This window comes from Tenrec ecaudatus, chromosome 5 (genome assembly GCF_050624435.1).
Source record: "Tenrec ecaudatus isolate mTenEca1 chromosome 5, mTenEca1.hap1, whole genome shotgun sequence".
NCBI classification, from domain to species: Eukaryota; Metazoa; Chordata; class Mammalia; order Afrosoricida; family Tenrecidae; genus Tenrec; species Tenrec ecaudatus.
The window spans coordinates 12,298,267-12,312,445 of NC_134534.1; the positions used below are offsets into that span (position 1 = coordinate 12,298,267).

At 49.9% G+C, this 14,179-nt stretch overlaps 1 long non-coding RNA gene and 1 other non-coding gene across 21 annotated transcripts in view; both read right to left on the reverse strand.

The window, feature by feature from the left end:
* LOC142447906 (uncharacterized) overlaps positions 1-7,754 on the reverse strand; it is a 167,397-nt gene extending 159,643 nt beyond the window's left edge. For 8 of the 20 annotated variants that reach the window (XR_012784466.1, XR_012784463.1, XR_012784479.1 and 5 more), the window contains exon 1: positions 7,550-7,754. This is a non-coding gene — a long non-coding RNA (uncharacterized LOC142447906). Of the gene's footprint in view, positions 1-6,379; positions 6,514-6,767; positions 6,898-7,390; positions 7,520-7,549 lie in introns of those variants that run through there. The other 12 variants (XR_012784475.1, XR_012784464.1, XR_012784477.1 and 9 more) reach the window with 9 other exon arrangements.
* A 6,007-nt stretch (positions 7,755-13,761) lies between these two features.
* LOC142449490 (U6 spliceosomal RNA) lies at positions 13,762-13,868 on the reverse strand. The gene has a single exon (XR_012784650.1). It is a non-coding gene; the product is annotated as a U6 spliceosomal RNA (small nuclear RNA).
* Between the last annotated feature and the right edge of the window lie 311 nt (positions 13,869-14,179).

Genomic DNA, 14,179 nt, shown 5'->3' on the forward strand with positions numbered 1-14,179 from the left:
CTTGCCTCTCGGGAACACTCTGGCCGCACTTCTTCCAAGCTAGGTTGACCTGTTCTTTGGGCAGCCCATGGGACTTCCAATATTCTTCTCTAGCACCACAAGCCAAGCGCTTCGATTCTTCCTCAGGACAGTAGAGAAGTTCAGAGAACCAGTGGGAAATTCCCACTGGGATGGAGGGGAACAATAACCAGAAGTGTGCCCGCAAACATGTTCTGTCACACAGACACACAGGGTCGCCATGAGCGGGGGCCGACTTGAGGACAATGAACAACAGCCTCTTCTCTCCCTCGTCACACAACATCCAAATCACATGCATCCTAGGTCACATGCTGTGCATGATCACCTGGCTCACCATACAGTCCAAGTTTGTAAGTAACATGTGTGTCCACATATCTCCTCCTGTCAAAAGGCATTAAAGGTCACGTTCCACTAGCCTTTGGCCCTGGCTGCCCTCCAGCCATCCTGCTCCAAAGATCTGTTCGATGACGACCTTTCCAGGCCATCTGTCAGGCGTTCACATGCATCTCTAATGGTCCCTAAGTCACGTGGGGCTACTCTGTGAATGACCCACGTCCCCTGGCAAGTGGGTAGCTGCAATGGGTACAGATGGTCTCCATTTTGCAGCATAGTCCAACTGCTCTCTACCATCACTCCACAGATTGATCCTGCACCACTCAGCCTCACCTCCACCTGAGTCAGGCTTCCTACCCTGCGCACAGCTTAACACGTGGAAACTGCTTCTCTTGGAAGCCATCCTAACATCCTTCCTTCCACGGGACAAGGGAGAAATCACCGGTGCATCCATACAATGGTCTACCACTTGGAAGGATCTCAAATGCGTTTTGCCAAGAGAACGCAGCCAGATTCAAAAGGCTGCGTGCTGTGTGGTTCCGTGGATGTGACATTCGGAAGAGGCCAAACAGAATGAGGCATTGGTTCCAGGGAAGACTCCTCGGTTCCTCAGGGGAGACCCTGGTTCAGGTCCTGGTAACTGGGCTCCTGGCACCACTACCACCCATGGGTCTGTGGAGGTCTGCATGTTGCCACCATGATGAACAAGCTTTGGGGGAGCTTCCAGACTGAAACAGACTTGGGAGAAAGGTCTGGTGATCTACTTCTAAAACTCCGCCTTTGAAAACCCCATGGATCAAATAATAATAATAATAAAGAAAACCCCATGGATCACAAAGGTCCGATCTCTAACCGATCAGGGAGATGGTGGCAGGGCAGGGCAGTTTAATCTCATTGTACAAGGGTCACCGTAGCTTGATGGCAGCTAACATCAATAACAAGGTAAGGCCAGAAAGCATAGTAGTGGCTCCTGGAAGGTGGGATGGGAAACTTGGGGGTGATGGAAATGTGTGTGAATTTGAGAGAGGGACTGCACAACTTTGTCACACAGCTGTGTGTATTCATCAAAGCTCAGCACTGTAGACAGAAAGGGGTGACTGTGCTGTATATAAATTCTACCTCAGTGGATCTGGCTTTAGATTATTGGTGAGGTCTGGTATAATCTGTTCCACTCTCCCTCTGATAACTTTTTTACCCGTACATTGCACCCACACTGCCAGCCATGCTTTGTCTTTTATGAAAGACTCTCGGGAAGGCTTTGTGCTGCTGCTGCATGTAGGTGCTGTCAAGTGGGTTCCGACCTTGTAACTCACTGCCACGGAGGCCTTTCTGGCTCGTGCAGGACAGAGAACAACGGCCCCAGGGGATTTCGGACACTATACATCTTTATGAGAGTAGAAAGCCCCGTTTTTCTCCTTTGGAGCGCTGGTAGCTTTAAGCTACCGACCTTGCAGTTAGCAGCCCAGCACTCAACCACCACACCGGGCCCACAGCAGGGATCCCTCAAGCACCTGCTGCCACCCTGAGACTGGTGAGGAGTCAGGGGGTATGAATGCAAGTCACATGTCTGAGCCAGAGCAGAAAGTCCTCCAACAGGACCTTCCCGGCTCACTGCCACCCTCTAGGACAGGTGTCAGGTCTTGGGGATTCCCAAGGATACATCATAGAAACCACCGCTGTCACGTCTACACAGAGCTTCCTTTCAGTCTGTAGTCAAGCGCTTAACTGCTGTGTCACCAGCACTCCCCAGAAGTGCCTCCAGAGCAGAATATAAGCTACCCACCAATGCTAATCACATGCAAATATGTCAGGAACAGCCACAAACATCGCTGGTCTCGCCAAAAGGTAGTAAACTGGGGTCCAGGGTGAACATTTCATAAGCTACTGTGTTTTTTTGCCTAAGTGTGTTGTTGTTGTTGTTGTTTCAAAAATTGAGAGGCTGTGATGTCATAGCCCTTAAACTCCAAAAACTAAACTCATTACCACTGAGTCGATTCTGACTCATATTGACCCTAGAGGGACCCTATAGAACTGCTCCTGTGAGTTTCCAAGACTGGAACTCTTCTTGTGGGTAGAAAGCGTCATTCTTTCTCCTGAAGAGTGACTGATGGTATTGAACTGCAGGCCTTGAAGTAATCAAGCCAACACGTAACCCACTATGCCACCAGGGCTCATTTGTCATAGCCCAAGAACTAGGCTCTAAAAGAAGAAATGTAACTGAAAAACAAGACACTGGACACACATAAACAACCTTTTATGAAGCTCAGTATCCAAACCGAAGGGATGAGGCTGTCGACAGGACAGTTGGTGTGCAGAAATATCATTGAACAAATCGACAAGCATCCCAGATCACAGCCAGGTAGATTTCCCGACCTGATAATTGCCAGGGAAAACATGGCCACATATGTACAAATGTACTTGACACAATGGATGTATGCATGGATTGTGATAAGAGCTGTAAGAGCCCAAGAAAATGACTTTTAAAAAAAGCACAGAAAAACAAAACTGGGATTGCCCTGAAATCAAGAAATAGTATTTGTTTACTACAAATTTTTCTCAATTTTTCTCTGATTTGTGAACTTTTTTTAAAGAGTATATTTGGGGGAACAGATTTAGGTTTACAGAAACATGCCCCCTGTACCGCCTGGCCCCCGAGTATACTGCTTCTCCTCCTACCAGCGTCTTGGCGCTGAGGTGGCACACCATTGATGGGCCAGTTTTCACTCACAATTTTGAATCTCGGTCAAGGATTTCAATGCAACAGGATCCACAACCGATGTCCAGGGAAGCAGCAGTGAGCTGGGGAAGGGTCTCCTATAGTTGACGTTCTCACTTACTGCCACTGGGTCAATGTCAACTCATGGCGACCCTATAGCAGCTGGTGGTTTTGAACTGCTAACCTTGCAGTTAGCAACCCAACGTGTAACCACTATTTATTTGAGGCTGGATCATTCCATGTCCTAGTCACAGCCCTGTCCACTCGGGTTCTGGGGTCCCCCACAGAAAACTCCCTCTTCAAATGCCTTGGTCACCTTTCCAAATACAAGTCTGGATGGGGGCTGGTGGACCCCCAAGCTTTCAGGATCCTGTGCTCCCACCTCAACCTGATCCTGCTTCCACCTTTCCTGGACCCCTCAGCCACAGCAGAGGACAAGGCCATGTGGCCTCATGCCTGACCGGCACCAGTCTACGCCCAATAGTACACACAGTGCCAGGGAACAGGACTGTGCAGAGACCGGAGATGCAACATCCTGCTCCTCCCTGACCGGCTTCAGCCTGCCTCCCATCTCTCCTAGTAGATACCCCATGCAGGAGGTTCAGATTCCCCACCCGCACCTCCAGAAACAAGGATGTTTGAACACATAGCAATAGCCATCAATCAATCACTGTGAGCAGAATGGCAAACCTGAGGACATTTACCAGGTAGACAGAGTCCTGAGGAATCATAAACCTATCAAATGGATGCTTTCTCATACCCATTTTATAGACGAGGAAGCTGAGGCTGAGAGAGGTAAAGCAACTTGCACAGATAAGCTCAAACTTACTTGGCCCCCAGGCCTTCTGCACCTGCCCCCATCTCCTTCTCAGGCTTCAAGTGGCCCTCCACTCAGGGCAAACCTTCCACCTCCACGTGACCGTGGAGCAAGCCAGTTTTGTTGAAGACAAGGAGGTGGAATTCAGCAGAGGGCCAGGACTGGCCAGGAACAGGGCCCCACTCTCAACAGCTCACGGTTAAAAAGGAACCTCAAAACTCGCAGCCATCCGGTCGATTCTAAAATACAGAGACCTTATAGGACAGAGAACTGCCCCCTGTGAGTTTCCGTGGCTGGAAACCTATACGGAAGCAGAAAGCCTCATTTTTTTCTCCCACAGAGCAGCCAGTGCATTTAAACGGTCAGCTTTGTGGTTCACTGTCCACTGTGTGACCCATGTCACCACCAGGACCCTAAACAAGGAATGGAGCCAAAGCCGGGTAAATAAACATGTTCTATGGCTCGGACCACCACACCCGGGCACCAACAAAACCACCACCACGACCACCACCTCATAACCCTAAAAGGCAATGCAGTCTCAAATTCCACAATTAAAACCAATGTCAAACGGGGCCACTTCAGCATGATGTGTATAAAAGTCTTGGTGAGCGCCTTGGATTTCATTATTTGGGTTTTGTTTGAACAAGAGGGCAGAGACAGGGGCCATCCGAACCTCTCTATGGCATAGGGTCTCTGTGTGCAGGGAGAAGGCTAGACCATTCCCAAGTATCTGAGAAAGAAGACAGGAAGTCCAAGCTCCCAAACCCCAGAGGGATTCCTGGATGTTGTATTTTGCAAACCATAGGGTTCTCCAGCAAGAGAAAGGTATTCATCCTGTCCCTGGGTCCGTTCCCCAGGCCCCAGACACTTAAGCTTCCCAGCACTGCAACCTCCCATTCCCCACCCCAGCCCAAGGCTTCTGGGTTCCATGATGTGCAGCCTGCTCCACTGGGGCGAGGTGGGGGGAAGGGAAGCAACCAAAGCACGTGGTGACCTGATGTCTCCGTGCAACATGTTCCAGTTTCTATCTGTGCCTGGGATGGCGTGGGAGGCAGAACAACACACTCCATCCACATGCGCCTTCTTCAATCTACACTTCAGGGCCCAGAGAGTCCAGTGACCCTGTCCCACATCCCAGAGGGCCACTCCCTGGCTGTGTGACCTTGGGGGATTACTCTGACCTCTCTGTGTTGAGGCTGTTCTGGGCTGCACAATCCTAATAGTCATCCTAATGAGAAGGATTGCTGAGCGATTAGATGAGATCATGCCACTCTGTGATCTTCCCTGGCCCACAGAGAGTGTTCCAGCAATACTAAACATTTTATTATAATTTCCTGGAAGAGTTATCCATGAATGTCACAGGTTATAGGGCCACCAGTTTCATGCAAGGATGATGATGATTGTTATGGTTGCTGTCATTGGTTCCTTAGATTAACTGAGGCCTGAAGAACCAAAAGGACCGAGAAAGTACCCTCTGGCAAAACCATTCAGACAGCATCCTGCAGGAAGGTCTAGAAAGTTCTGAGATTGTCCTAGGGAAGGAGGGCCACACTGACCATCCACAAGGCTCACAAGGATAGTCAGAATTTTTCCACATGCTGTGGCTGTGTTCTGACGGTACATCAGGACCCCCAGCAGTCACTTGGGGATCCTGGTCCCATATTGAGATCACGACTCAGCATCCAAAGCAGAAAAATAAAAAGAACCACACCGTGTGCCATGGCTGAGGCCCACTAACTACACAATGTAAAGCAAGAACCACGTGTCTGTGAAACACACCCAGGGACGTCCGGAGAGGATCTGGTCCCATCCAGGCTACCTCTCTCTCCACGTGGATGGCAGCGATCCAAGGCCGTCTGCTTCCCCAAGGCAGGGCCGAGCTGCAATTGGCCGGACCAGATCGAGGGCCACTCAAAGAGGAAGAAGGACTGGGGTGTCTACAGTCCAGAAGCCGCCTCCTCTGAGCCGCCCAGGAAAGGTGTCCAGCCCAGGCAGGCAGAGGGCCTGGGCTTTGGTCAACATGGCTCCCTCGCCAGCCCGCCTGACGCTCCGGAGAGCACCACTTAGGAGCCAGGGGTTGTATTGCATTCGGACTGTGCAAATCCAAGCCGGCTCCTGGGCCAGGAACCACACAAACTGGAGTGGGCCCCGAGAGTTCACAACCCAAAAATAGAACTCCTTCTTTCCAACCCAGAAACACTCTAGCCAGGGACAGAGGGTGGGAGGGACACAGGCAACACAGGCGATGGGGGTGGGGGAAGGGAAGCGGGGTGTGCAAGAGGGACAGAAGAAACTCATCATTTCGTTCTTTTTCTTTTCAAGAGAAGCCTAGCTTCATGCAAAATCCTGCACCCAGCCAATATAAAACCACAGTTACAGAAGGCCCCCTTAACCAAGAAATCGCACAACAGTCTCCTCCAGGCACAGGGCCACTCAGCGCCCAGACTCCCACTTGGGGTGCCAGTCTAGCCCTCATGCCCCCTCCAAGTCCGCACCTTCAAGCAGCAGCTTCCATCCCAAGCCCAGCAGGCAATCCACCTGGCTTGTCCTTTGGTCAAAGGGCAGGTCTTTCCATTAATCCACCTTCTGGGAAGTTCCAAAGAATCATGCAAGCCACTGCTCTTAAGAGTGTCACAGGATGGTGACAAGTGAACAAGTCTCAACTTGTCACCCCAGTATGCAAAACAGGCCTGCAACATCCTATAGCAAAAAGGAAGGCAGGCCCAGGACTCTGTGCCTAAGCGCCCCCCCCCCACCCGCCCCACACAAACACACGTTTCTCCCCAGCAACTGAACAACCCCACGGAGCCCCAGAGACTTAAACGGCAGAAGCACACGCTCTGGCCCCGAAACCCTCGGGAGAGATTGCCTCTCTTCCCGCACCTTCTGGACGGGCCTTGAGGCAGGGGCTGGAGCGAAGAGAGGACTAGTCCACGCCTGCAATGTCCCGGGACAATCGGGGATGGATCGGCACACCGACACGCACGCGCCGCATGGCCGCCCTTCCTGAAAGTCTACAGGCAGGCAGACCACAGACACTGGCATAAATAAGCGCACGCGAGCCGCGAGCCGACGCAGGGCAGAGCCAATGAAACCAACAACCCATCCTCTACAGAAGGACCTGATAAGGGGTCCGTGCGCCCAGCAAAACCCACAGATGCGATGCCACCGCAGAGAGTTTAAAAAACACACACACAGACCTGAGGAGTGTTCAGAAATCACTTCTCCCCCACCCCCACCCTCCTTCTCCCTCTCCCACCAGTCCTGGAGGGGGCGGGGATGGTCCAGGGACCAAGGGAGGTAGTTCAGGGTCTAGAGCTCCAGTTTCGCAAAGGGACCCCCAACCCCTATCAGCGCCTCCAAGTCTGCACCGACTGATTGGGGTCCCGTTTGAGAGACTGCTGAATCCGCCTCTCATCCAGAGCATATAAATCCAGAATTCTCTCAAGGCTCCGTGCCACCCACCCCTTCCCCTCCCCCACCCCACCCCAAGCGCCCGAACTCACTGCCAGTCCAGAGTCAGGTGATGAACCGAACGCACGACGAACCCACAGACTTTGGAGCCCAAAAGCCCCTTCCCAGCGCCTGACTCCTCACCGCGCAACCCCACGCCAGGCCCGGGCCCGCGAGTCTCCAGAAACGCAGAGGGCAAAATTCGAACTTACTGGAGGGTGTATCCAGCCGCGTCGCCACAGGTCACCGCCGCATCCCTGCGTGTGGAAATCCACGCGGCCCCGTCGCGGAGCTCCGGGCCCATCCCGGCCACGCGGCTCCTCGCGGGCCCTCCCCGGCCCGGCCGCCCCGCGCCCGCCCGGCCCGCGGGCCCATGTGCTCGGCGGCCGCACGCGCTCAGCCGGGCGAGCGCGGGGTGGCGGGCGGCCTGTGACGTCACGGCGGCTCGCGCTCCGGGCCGCCGCGGGGGGGGGGCGGGGGCAGCGCGCGCCAGCGGGCCCGCCGCGTGCGTCCCGGGGCCCCGCGCACACGGCTGCGGCGTGCGTCCGGGTCGCCTGGGGAGTCGGTGCGCCCGACCCGCAGCCCAGCCCGCCCGGCCCGGAGCTGCCGGGGCTGCGGAGCCCAGAGGGCCGCGCGGAGGCGGGGCGGGAGGGAGCCACTGCGGGCCCGGATGGCGCGAGGGAGGGCGCGCTTTGCACCGGGCTGGGCGCCCGCGCCCCGCCAGTGCCCGGCGAGACTCTTCCAGCCGGAGCTTCCTAGGGATGCCAGCTCGCGTGGGCGCGGCCCGTCCCGTGCCCCGAGCTCCTCCCCAGCGACCCCCAGGCAGGCAGTTTGTCCCACTTTCCAAAGGGGAAACAGAGTTCAGTGAAATCGCAGTAATTTGGGGAGATGAGGTGAGTGCACTTCGCCCAAAAGACCCCTGACTGAGCTCAGTCCCCAGCCATCCCTGCACCTCCTTGGGTACCAGCCAGCATCCCCGGGGCCAGGCGAGGGCGACGCCCCTACCTTTTCGCACGTCCCCCCGCAGTTTCTGGGGGATGAGGCTGGCCCATCGGGCCAGAGGGCCCGCCATCTGCCCCGCCCCTCCACTCGGACCCAGGTGACCTGCTCACAAACCCCAGAAAACGCTGGCCTCGCGCAGACCGTGTGTCTGTTTTTATTACACAGCCTGAGCCCTGGACGATGCCCAAGCAGCCTCACTCAGAGACTCTGGGACTTCGTGCGCTCTTACTGGGAGCCAGGCGTCCTGCTAGACAGTGGGGAGAAAGAGGCGTAGCACAGACCCTGGAAGGAGACCACACACTGCACAGAGCTGCTCGCTCAGATGTGTGGTGTCAATATGAAAGCAACTGGGATGCATAGGCTTCTCCCCTACCCACACCCACCCCCAAGGGCCTACGCCCCGTATCCCAGCATCCACCCACACTCTTTGTCTACTCCGCACCCCTGCTTCGGTTTCATCTCCAATTTCTCCTCTTCTGATGACTTCTCCCGCTGTGAGTAGTTCTCTTCTAGGAACGAAGAGAAGCGCCACCTGCTCCACGCGCTAATTTCTGGTACCTGAGCACCATTTTGGTAGCTGAGTCCCTACGAGCGGCGGGGCTCCGTGGTCCATCACCCAATCAACCTTTTTAAGTTATGGCGGTATTCGTATCAAAGGACCCAAAGACTTAAATGTCTTCGCCGCCTAAATGTCTTCCCAGGAAACAACCAATTGGAGTGGCCGCTGACTCAGCAGTTCCACCCCAACAAGGTCCCCTGGCCTCTAGTGCATGCACCTGGCCTTGATTGGTCCTTCCCTCTCTGGGTCCTTCAACCTGCAATTCCTAATCTTAGAATTCACTTTCCAAAAAATTATTTGTAGAAGCTTAAATAATATCCCAGAAAAAAACAGACAGAGACATAAAATAACAGAATATTCTAATAGTGTCACCACACCCAATGAACCCCAATTGCATTTTGGCATATGCTTCCTCCCCCACTTTTCATTTTTAAAAATCTTCTTGCTAAAATGATATTGTATGTGCCCATTTTTAATAATAAAATAAACCATGTAGAAAGACACAAGTGAAAATCAAGGAAAATAAAAACCAATTCTATCAGGCAGAAATAAATAGCTTTTGTGAATATTCAACAACCCCAGAAGGCAGCTTTTTAGGCTTCCTTCCCTGCATAGACCTGGGTGAGTACAGGCTTAACAGTTAGCTAGAAGGAAATGCATTTATTTGAAGTGTTAATAAATGTATTGCTAACCAACTTAGAGTTGCTATTTTTAAATGGAAAGGGCTTAGTTACCCCCTCATGGGAAAAGCAAGCTCACATGAAGCTGAAGATACTGTTGCAATTTAAATAAATATTGATTTACCACCTGAGAGCGATTGTTTCCAAGCTCCGCCAGCACAAGTTCATTCAGGGGATGGGAAACCAGAAAGGAGTGAAGCAGATGGGGAGGAGGGGAAGAGATTTGCTCTATAGACATCTCTATTTAAGAGAACAGGCAACTCCTTCTTATGAAAGTTACTATTAACTTGTTCCCCGCCCACCCCAATTCCTCCAATTGGGTTCCTGTCTCCTCTTTCCATTTTGTAATTCCTGTGGTCACCCAGCATTGGGTCTGTAATTAAATAACTTCATGCTCACTACCTGCCTTCCCCTTCACATCTGGTTCCTTTTCTCCTATAGTCATTCACTCATCGGAGTTATGCAGCCCCTGTTAGGTCCCTGGAATTGCATAGGAAGCCAGACAGCCAAGGTCCCTGCTCTTGTGAAGAAAGACCCGAAGCCAATAAGCAGGAAATGCTGGTGAAGAGCCAGAGAGGGAGACTCCACTCGGGCTAACCTGACTAAGGAGAGGTGGCCAGTCATGCAAAGACTGAAGAAAATGTTCCAGGCAGAGGGAACAGCAAGGGCGAGTAAGGCCAGACCATCCATCATTCAGAACTAAGGCTCATTGGGTCAGACAGGCAAGACAATTGCAGTCATCATTTTATGTTGGGTCCGGAATCACATGTCTTGAACTCACCATTATATCCCCAGCATGAGCTCAGGAGCCATAGGCAAAAGCAAGGAGTGACTGCACGAGGGGATATCCTGAGCCCTGAGATAGCAAGAGGAGAGGGGATGGGCGCCAGGTGCGGAGGAAGCCCAAAAGGCAGCCGCTGCTTGGAAAAAACTGAGAGGGCTTCCCAGGGGATGTGGAGCCCAAGCTGGAGCTTGAAAAATTGGTTGAGATTTGCCAGTTTGGCAGGAAGGAGAATGGGGAGGCTTGAAGAAAAGGAACAGGACGTACAGGTGTCGCGTTTGACAAATTGTGAGCAGTGCAGAATGGCCAGAGTTTAAAATCCCTTTTGGAAAAGTAGAGATAAGTTACATGTAACAAAGAAAGGAAGGCTCCTTTTGGAAGGGTCTGGAATTCCTGGATCCTGGCAGCCTTTGTCCTAAACAGAGTCTGCATCTGGGAGGGAGGGGAAAAAAAAAAAAAAAGAGGACCTGATGCAGAGGGCTTAAGTGGAGAGCAAATGCTTTGAGAGTGATTAGGGCAAAAAATGTACGGATGTGCTTTATACAACTGATGTATGTATATGTGTGGATTGTGATAAGAGTTGTATGAGCCCCTAATAAAATGATTTTTTTTTAAAGACAGGAAAAAAAGAGAGTCTGCATCCACGGAAGACCTGAGTAGTGTCTTCCTTATGAAGACCAACTTGAGCTGCCTTGCAGAAAATAGATTTCAGTACGAAGAGGAGGCAACAGAAACCTTGGTGGGAAAATATCAGGTCAAAAAATAATGGCCCATTCAGTAGCCAACTGGACACCCCTTATGAAGGTGTGTGGGGGAGGAAATGAGCCAGTCAGGGTGCAAGGTAGCAATGATAAAACATACAACTTTCCTCTAGTTCTTAAATACTTCCTCCCCCCAACTATCATGATACCAATTCTACCTTACAAATCTGGCTAGACCAGAGGATGTACATTGGTACAGATAGCAACTGGAAACCCAGGGAATCCAGGACAGATAACTCCTTCAGCACCAGTGGTGAGAGTGGCGATGTCTAGAGGGTGGAGGGAATGTGGGGAAGAAAGGGGGAACAGATTACAAGAATCTATGTATAGCCTCCTCCCTGGGGGAAGGACAGCAGGGAAGAGGGCGGGGGGATACATCAGACAGTGTAACATATGACAAAATAAGAATAATTTATGAATTATGAAGGGTTCATGAGATAGGGGGAGTGGGGAGGGAGGGGGAAAACAAGCAACCGATATTAAGGGCTCAAGTAAAAGGCAAATGTTTTGAGAATGATGATGGTAACAAATGTACATATACTCTTGACACAATGTATGTATGTATGGATAGTGATAAGAATTATACGAGCCCCCAGTAAAATGATTTAAAAGAAAAAGGCAAAAATAAATAAATAAATAAATAAGGGCCCAGACTAGAGCAATGACCTTGGTTGTGAAGAGGAAGAGGTGGCTTCAAAGAATATCTAGGACAAATCCATCAGATTGAGGGGTCTGGAGAAGAAGAGGGGTCCAACTCAAGCATGATTCCAGATGTTTGAGGACCAGCAGCTAGAGAGTTGGTGGTCCTGCCCATTGAGATGAGGGATACAGGAGATGGATGCAGACAGGACAAAGGAATATGATGCCTTTGGTTGTGAACTGGTTGAGGTTAACAAGCTTTGGGGTGTTCTCGTGGAAGTCCAGTGGGTAGGTGGCTGGAGCTGTCTGGTAATCGGGAGGGAGATTTAAAATTACCAGTCATCAGTACATATCATAGTGGCTCGTGCATTGTGGGTTTTGTTTTGGTTTTTATTTTGTTTTAAGTAAAGAAGTCAAAGGTCAAACACTGGGAAATGAACATTTATGAGTAGACAGAGGCAGACGGCTGCTCCCATCTGGAATTTTCTTTGCAAATCTATTATTTGATGGTTTGTCTTCTGTTTTCTCCCTGACCTCACACGTCTTACTAGAAGTTGTGACAAGCCCTATTGTTTACTGAGGCTCTGAATCTCAGCTTTTTCCTCTTTTCGAAGCTGATGCAATGATTCGATGTTATGGATTCTCCCTCTTCATAATTCTCAGAATAACTCTAGAATAGGGCTCCTTCTGTGTCTTGCAACAATCTAACTGATCCCTCTAGCTTCATTCCTTTCCCCATGGGTACTCTGAATAATCTCTCTTGTCGTACAGCCCCACCCCCACCTCATGATCCTAGAAACCCAGTATCTAACCACCCCAGTATTATGTTCGTGATTGGTGTCAAGTTGGTTTTGACTCATAATGGCACTGTGTACAACAGAATAAAGCATTGCCAAGTCCTGTGGCAGCCTCACAACAGTTGCTGGTTTTGAACCTGTTATTGTAACCACTATGTCAATCCATCACGTTGAGAATCCTTCTTCTTCTTCTTCTTTTTGCTAATCTTCTACTTTACTTGTCCTTCTCCAGGGGGATCTCTGCTGATACCATGTCCAAAGTGCATGAAAGCCTTGCTTCTGTGGAACTTTCTAGTGGTACTTCTTCCATAAATGCATCCATTCTTCCAGCAGTCCATGTTACAGCTGTTACTCTTTGCAATCATCATCATTCAAATGTATAAATATCCAGTCTTCCTTATTCATTGTTCATCTTTCTCAGGACATGAAACCATAAAAATACCATGACTTTGGTCAGTCACACCTTAGTCTGAAAAGTGATCTCTTTGCTCTTTAGTGCTTTCAAGAGGACTTCTGTAGCAAATGTTCCCAATCCAATATGTCATTTGATTTCTTTTTTACTGTTATTTCTTTTTTAGTGTTATTTTAACTGTTCTGGTCAGATCAGATTTATCATTTTAATCTACTATACTCATCTCTCCAATACTCTGTCTGATAACCAGTTTATATTATAACCAGTTTATTGCCATCTGATAACAAGTTTATTGCCAATTATCTTTAGAGAGACATCACTGGAAGGCTTAATCCCTGTCTGTATCCTGCAAATGTATTTTGGGCTTTTTCCGTCATCAATAGCCTTTTGCAAACCAGATTCTCAAAATCGAAGCTATGATACTGTGCCCTCCTGCGGATTTATATCTGCCAATGGATTATATTTGCTATCTGCAAATCACAAGTTGTTTAGTAAGTTTTCTGCCAATCCTACTAATGCTTCATTCTTCAGAAAGGCCAGTTTCTCAAATTATTTCTCCACCTTTCAGATTCTGCTGATTGTGTCCAAAGGACTGCCTCTGGGTCTACACCCAGTGAAGTACTGTGGGATTCACACTGTTCACAATGTCATCCTTAATTTGTTATGGTCCACACAGTTGAATGCCTGTGTATAGTCAATAAAACCCCGGTAAAGAGATTTTTCATATCCTCTGTTTTCAGTCAAGATGTATCTGATGTTAGTAATGCTATCGCTCATTTTATGTCCCCATCTTATTTATGTACCGTGGTAATCTGTTTTGCATGTCATCCTTGCGCAGGGGCCATGCTAATCTTCTCTGTATCGTTCCAATTTCAGTATATGTGCTGCCGAAGCGAGCACAATCTTTTTTGTCCTTTAATTATTTTTAAAAATCATTTTATTGGGTGCATACAACTCTTATCACAATCCATACACACATCAATTGAGTAAAGCATCCTTATGCATTCATTGCCCTCATCATTCTCAAAATTTGTTTTCAGCTCATTTTCATATTTTCCCTCTCCCTCCCTCCTGTCTTTTAATTATCTTTAACAAAACTTTAGTTGTGTGTGATATTAACAATGTCATTTAATAATTTCCTCATTCTGTTGGATCACTTTTCCTTGGCATGGGCACAAGTCTGGATGTCTTCCAGTCAGTTGGCCAAGCCA